At 39.6% G+C, this 7,151-nt stretch overlaps 1 non-coding gene across 1 annotated transcript; it reads left to right on the top strand.

Moving 5' to 3' along the window:
• Positions 1 to 659: 659 nt before the first annotated feature.
• On the top strand, positions 660 to 734 carry LOC119282887. Its single transcript, XR_005138919.1, has one exon. It is a non-coding gene; the product is annotated as a small nucleolar RNA SNORD36 (small nucleolar RNA).
• The last annotated feature ends 6,417 nt before the right edge of the window (positions 735 to 7,151 follow it).

The raw sequence follows: 7,151 nt of genomic DNA, 5'->3' as shown, positions 1-7,151 counted from the left end.
GGAGGTCGAGGGAGAGAGATGAGTAACGGGCGGGGGAGGGGGCTCGACCGTTAGTTAGGTTAGTTAGGGTAGCCTTTGCCGTCCGCCCTCCTTTGCCGTCCGCTTTTGTTCATATTTGCCGTCTGCGGCGGACGGCAAAGCGGGGGGACGTTAAGTATTTTTTAACCAGCTCCTCAGTGGGGCCCCCTCCCTCTTTGCCGTCTGCTAGCGGACAGCAAAGATTCTTTGCCGTCAGCTAGCGGACGGCAAAAAACAGGCTGATGGCAAAGGCTTTCTTTGCCATCAGCCAGTTCTTTGCCGTCTGCTTTCGGGTAGCTGATGGCAAAGAGCTTCTTTGCCGTCTGCTAGCTGACGGCAAAAAGCTGGCAGATGGCAAAGTAGCTGATTCCAGTAGTGCATAAACCACCACTGTGAGCTCCATTTCCTCTGTTAGTGTGGTATATAATGTAAATGAGTTGCATATGAACCATTTGTCAGCTGAGCATATGATGTTATACACTTGCTCGTTCTAGTAGGCATTGCAAGTGATGTGTTCAAGTGTAGTCCTCTGGTCACATTTTTTAACAAGTACCATATGATTGTAGCATACTACTAGTTTTAGTCATTTAACATCTTAATTTACCTAGAATGGTGAAGTAGTTGCACTTTGTAGATCTGCTGAGCAAATGATGATTCATATGATTATTCTGATACATTTGATGTTTCAAAATCAAGCTTTTTAAACCTGCGGCTCAGCCCATCACAAATCAGTCATCTGCTACTCTTGTTGTGCTGTTGTTTCTTATGATGATTTGAAAATAAACAGAGTATAACTATTTTATCCTGTTTTGGTAAAACATGTACCAACACCTGGGATCGGTTTGAGACGCGGGTGCACAAAGGGTGTTCGACCTTGTCAACCAGAAGGTACCTGCCTCCCTCTATGCTTGATCCCATTTTTTCCCTAGTTGCTGTGTATGGGTTGTATCGGGTCCTGTTCGTCGGTGATGAGATGGTGGTGTGCTGAACATTTAGACCGTTGAGGCCTTTCTGGTTGTTGATGATCTAAAATTGAGCTTTTTAAAACTGATGCCTAGCATGCCATCAATGCACCGCTTTGTTCTTGTGTCTAGAGATGCAGCTCTGTTAGTGTAGTACTGTATAATAGAGGAGTTACATATGAATTGTTTGTCCGCTGAGCATATGATGCTACCTTCACATTTTGATCTGTTGAATTGTCCCAGATTATGTCAATTTGTTACCAACTAGTTAGAGTTAAAACAACTCATTTGGCTTTTGCTCATTGTTTTTACTGTCCTGTGCTGCTCATACTATACGTACAACCTATTGCTGAACTGATGATGCTATTTGCTTCACATTTTTGTTTGTCGAACTGTCCCAGATTATTTATTTGTTTTTGCTTCATACTGTTTGGTGGTTGATACATTACTATGCAAGTTCTATGGTATGTGAGTTTTTTCTGTTGCTGCAAGCATTGACACAATATTTCATGTTTAGGGAGCTCCGCATCCGAGTTTCAGCCATCCTCTACAGCAAGGAGCTCTGGGCCAAAGGAGCAAGCAGTGCTGCTAGTTCCTTGAGGCTAGATCGAGTAAGATGGCGCACCATGGCGTGTGGTGGCGTATTTTGCTTCCGAGAACAGTACTGTTTATTTGAAGTGAGATGTACTCGTCTAGTCCCTGGCAAAAAAATGAAGGATGAAGTGTCATGTACTATCTATGTTGTAGTGAGCTGTAGTAGGAGTGAAATGAAAATGTATTTGCTGTTGTTTGTGCTATTTCCCTGTAATGTATTGTGTACATTTTACTTGAACATTAAATTCTCTAGAAAAAATGTTCTTACTGGACCTGATAGTGGCCACGGCCCAAATATACTTGTACTATTAAGATGCCATGGCCCAAAATAACCTGTGCTGAGAAGCTATTCAGAATTTTTATAAGCAGGCCTCGACTCAAATAGAAAATAGAAACACAAAGGAAACAAACTATGTGGAAAGGTAAAGGCCCATTATAGAAAAGGCCCAAAAACATGATCAAAAAGAAAATCTGCTGTTAAAAGGGCCACGCAAAGAAATCAATAAGGCTGAATTGTTGGGTCAAACCCATGTAGCTAATAAAAGCATAGGAACAAAATACATTAAAAAGGCCGAATTGTTGGGCTAGGCCCATGTAGAAAATTGAATTGGACCGGGCTGATTCTTGTGCCACATCAGATTGCCACATCGGATGCCTACGTGGCCTGGGGAGGCTGCTAGTGACCAAAACAATACAGTAGGCATATTTTGGTCATAAACGTCTACGACCATTCCAGAAGAAAGGTCAAAAATGTCAGTTTACGACGGTCAGCTTTTGACCTTCTGGTTTTGGTCACAAAAAGTTCAAAAATGGAAAACTATGACCATTCAGTGACCAATAGTGGTGGTCACAAGTTGACATATTTCTTGTAGTGTCGTACATCACTCGAATTCATCTTTCGTATATACTGCAATGTGCTTCGGAAAGGGGACTCCAACGGACTCATGAAGCTGCTTGAAGACAAGTTTATAATGAAGGATCGAGCTTTCCATCCCTTAGTTGAATTATATGCAAAGGTAAAGAAGAGTTGTATTCATCTTCATTAGCTTGTTGGACACGTTGGCAGGACACCTTCTTCAGGGACTACGCGAAGTTGCACGAGAAGCTTTCCAAGCTCTACTTTATTGGTGTGGACATGCAGAGACAGAGCCAAGAGGGCTGTCATAAGAACTATCACTGTCTTCGCAGTTGCGGTTGCCGTCATTGCCTGCGCTTACATCTTTGAATTAAAGAGGAGGCACTATGGTTAGACTGCAAATCTGCATGTTCAGATGATTGCAATTCAGTTATGGGTTCTGATGAACAAAGTTAATCGTCCATTCAGATTTTGTGCACTCGTATCTGTAACTAATCTGCTGATACAGTGATGAGGATGCAGGTATATGCTATCATCCATGTAATATTGTTAATGGAATAAGAAAACCGTCAATTATGCAAGTACATATTGTAAATAGGAAAGTGAAAGGGGCGCACCCCAAACTACTAGGGAAAAGCCTAGCAGCAGCACCGGTTCTAGGTATATCAGTAGCGCGGGACCCGGCGCTATTAATAAGGCGCTACAGCTAACCCATAGCAGCAGCGCGTGCACGCCCGCGCTACTTCTATACAAGTGTACACTACTAGGGAAAACCCTAGCAGTAGCGCGTGTTTGAAGCCTATCAATAGCGCGGGGCATAGCGCTACTAGTAAGGCGCTACAGCTAAAGGTTAGATGTAGCGTGGGCTGGACCGCGCTACTGCTACATCGACTTAGTAGCAGCGCTTTCTAAAACAAGCGCTATTGGTAATTAGTAGTAGTGCTTCTACTAGCACGCGCTACTACTATTATTCTATATTTCTTTTTTATTTCATGTTGTATTCATACACCTTTATACAAGGTTTCATACCACATCAATTTAGAGAATGATTTTACATCATAATGAGTTATTACATCAGCGGGAGAAAGAACTGTGGACTAGTTTCAAGTGGATGGACATCCACTTGAAACTAATCCACAGTTCTTTCACCCAATGATATAATAAACATCATCATCATCATAATCATCATATTATTAACAACTTATCATCATAATACATCATTGTCATATAACACCTCATGATCATCGTTTTCATCAATGAGACATCACATACAAGTTGGTCATTAGACATAAACACAACTACTCATCATCATCAACTCTCATAGACATATTGTACCTCATTACATTCTCTTATACTATATTTTCTTGGGTAAAATAGCATAAAACAAGATATCCCCTGACTCTGCATTATGGAGAATGGAGATTATCCTGTCTCCAATTCTTGCCTTTCGCGCAATGTTGCTTCCAAGAACCTCCTTACGAATGTCCATACATTTTTTCATTCTTTGATTATCATGTGTTCACCATTTTTATAAACCCGGTATGCACAGGTGTGATTCGTAGGATGACCTGGCTGTGTGTTCAAAACATCCAGTCGACCATTCTGGTACATCAAATGAGGCACACAATCCATCGGGTATTGAAAAACATAGTAATAATTTCGTGGTTAGCAATGTAGTTCAGTTTTAGAAGTATGCAAAAGATGCATGGATGTCATAATAGTAAAAAATATTACCAAGAAATCTCCATGGAAGTTATCATTGTTTAACACGTGCACTAGTGGCACGTATTCGCCATAATTTGTAGGAGTTCGATGAAAGGCATTGTAATTCTCAATGTCAGTACAATATGCGACCAGATGATTTTTCTTTTGATAAGTTAACTCAGAGCCATCGGTATAGTTGGTTCTGTCTAACATCTTCCGCACACTCTTTGAAGCATGAAAATAAGCTATCAATGGAAATAAGCTGTCAACTATTTTGAAATAAACAATATATATTACTTAATAACTATGTTTGAGTAACTGACATAGCAGTAGAATTGGAAGCGTATCAACAACAACCCAAATGTCCACGTTATCTTGGTCGATGTCAGGATCACCAAGATCCATGGTGATAAACATTCCCTCTTGAAAATCATACATCTTGCAAAGTGCTTCCCTACCCGGGCAACCAAAACTAGATACGCTCTCAGAATTGTATAGATTTACCTCAAAATCCATACCATGATGGGTCCTTAGGTTAATTTTCTTTGTTTCATTCCTCTCATGATCTTCAAAACCCATCCTCTCCAAGACATAGCGTCTTGCATGGCATGGGATAAGCTAGTCGAATTGTAAAAGACGGAAATTACACGTTGAAGTAGTACAAGTCGAGCTTAATTACGAAAAAACACATAGCGTCGTAGCACAAGTCATGCCAAAATTCACGGAAAATTCCGGCATGACCTTTTCTAAAACAGGACATATCGAGCACCTGAAATTTGCTGGAACAGAAATTATCAACACTCCGGCAAAACATAGGCCACTCGGATATACATGTTTTTATCTACATAGGCCTATTTGAGCAACACAAGATGGAGGGGCTCGGATATACATGTTTTTTATCTACATCATATCTTATAGGACTAATATTTACATGGAGATTTGGTTGGTCTCACCTCGAGGTCGGAGGGGGTCGGTGACGGGGACGACGGCAGGGATGATGGAGGGGCTCCTTGATTTCTGCAAAAACAGAAACCATATAAGTTATCACTAATACATCCTGAATAGTATCATACATATAACATCACTAATTGCTTAAACTAAATAAATAACTACAAATGTGACATGTTCAACTAGTTCAATTAATTCAACTAGTTCTTACTAAAAATAAACTTATTATAAATAGAAATAAACAGTTCTTTCTAAAAATAAACTAGTTCAACTAGTTATGTTAATTCTTTACTAAAAATACATTAGTTCTATTAATTCAACTAGTTCTTACTAAAACCAAACTAGTTCAACTAGTTTATAAATTTACTTACTAACTATTTTAAACACTTACTAAAAACAGTAAAAAAAACTACGTTATACAATAGTAAAAAACAGAAAAAAATATGGTGGGAGGAGGAAGAAGGAGAGAGGAGGAGGTGGAGGAGGCCGGTGGGATCAGAGGAGGGAGGTGCAGGGGGAGGAGGGCACTACTACAAAAAGGGCTATAGATGGAATGGCCACTAATGGCGCACCTGTGATGTGGTGCGCCATTACTATATTCTAATGGCGCACCATGTCTCGGTGCGCCATTAGTAATATTACTAATGGCTCACCTGGTGTGTGGTGCGCCATTAGTAGTTTTGAAAAAAAACATAATTTTTTTTTGTTACTAATGGCGCACCGTTGTATAGTGCGCCATTACTAATTGACATAGTAATGGCACACCACATCCGTCGTGCGCCATTAGTAGTTTTGAAAAAAGTAAAAAAAAATAAAAAAAATTTGTTACTAATGGCGCACCATTTCTCGGTGCGCCATTACTAGTTTTAACTACGTAATGGCGCAATGTCCACTGGTGCGCCATTACTAAGTTTTTTTCAAAAAAATATCAAAAAAGATATCAATTTTTTTTATTTTTTTCAAAACTAGTAATGGCGCACCGTGGGGTGGTGCGCCATTACTAGTTAACTAGTAATGGCGCACCACCCCACGGTGCGCCATTACTAACTTGCCCCAACACAGAATGCACCCCCCCTCCCCCCCTGTGGATCGCCTTTTCAGTTTTAAAAAAATAAAAGAAAATGATGGAAATGTCAAAAAAATAAAAGAAAATAAGTTTCCCATGTGATATGTGCTCTAGTTGTTGGGAAAATTTACAAATATGAATTTCGACTTTATTTGCAAAATCTCTCTGGAAATTTGTAAAATGGGCATAAATTTTGCATACGAACTCGAATGAAAAAGTTTTTTATATGAAAAATCATCTACTCGAAAAGTTACATCCAAATTTAACTGGGGGAACCCCGTTAAACATTTTCGAAATCCTCAAAAACCAAATACAAAAAAAGTTACGGGCCTTTGAAGATCTAGAGGCAAAAAAATTCAAAAAATTTCAAACTTACTAGTGGCGCACCGTGTATGTGGTGCGCCACTAGTAACAGAAAAAAAAATTGGTTTTGATTTTTTTTGATTTTTTTTAAAAGATACGTAATATGACCGGGAAGTTTGAAATATTTTTCAAAATTTCATCATAGTCATGAACATAAACAAAGTCCTAGACATCAACAAGGTATAACAAGATTGATATGCTAGATATATCAACAAGTGCTTGTGAAGTGAGCTGTTGTTGGGGTTGGATAGAACTCTGAAGTTAAGCGTGCTTGGGCTGGAGTAGTATGAGGATGGGTGACCTTTCAGGAAGTTTGACCACGGAGTGCGATTTGACCTGAGATTAAGCATATTGACCCGAGATTAAGCCATAGTGAACTGAGATTAAGAAAAAAATCAAAAAAAATTTGAATTTTTTTTTAAAAAATTTTAATTTTTTTTGAAAAATATTGTTACTAATGGCGCACTTCTATGTGGTGCACCATTAGTATACCAGATACTAATGGCGCACCATAGGTGCACCATTAGTAAAAAATACTACTGGCGTGGTACTAATGGCGCACCGGTAGTGCGCCATTAGTAGGCAAAACCGGTGCGCCATTAGTAGGCCTTTTCCTAGTAGTGGGGGGAGGGGCAGGGGG

This window comes from Triticum dicoccoides, chromosome 3B (assembly GCF_002162155.2).
Source record: "Triticum dicoccoides isolate Atlit2015 ecotype Zavitan chromosome 3B, WEW_v2.0, whole genome shotgun sequence".
NCBI lineage: Eukaryota > Viridiplantae > Streptophyta > Magnoliopsida > Poales > Poaceae > Triticum > Triticum dicoccoides.
The sequence above is the reverse complement of the archived record's forward strand: the minus strand, read 5'-3'. Positions and strand labels throughout refer to the sequence as shown.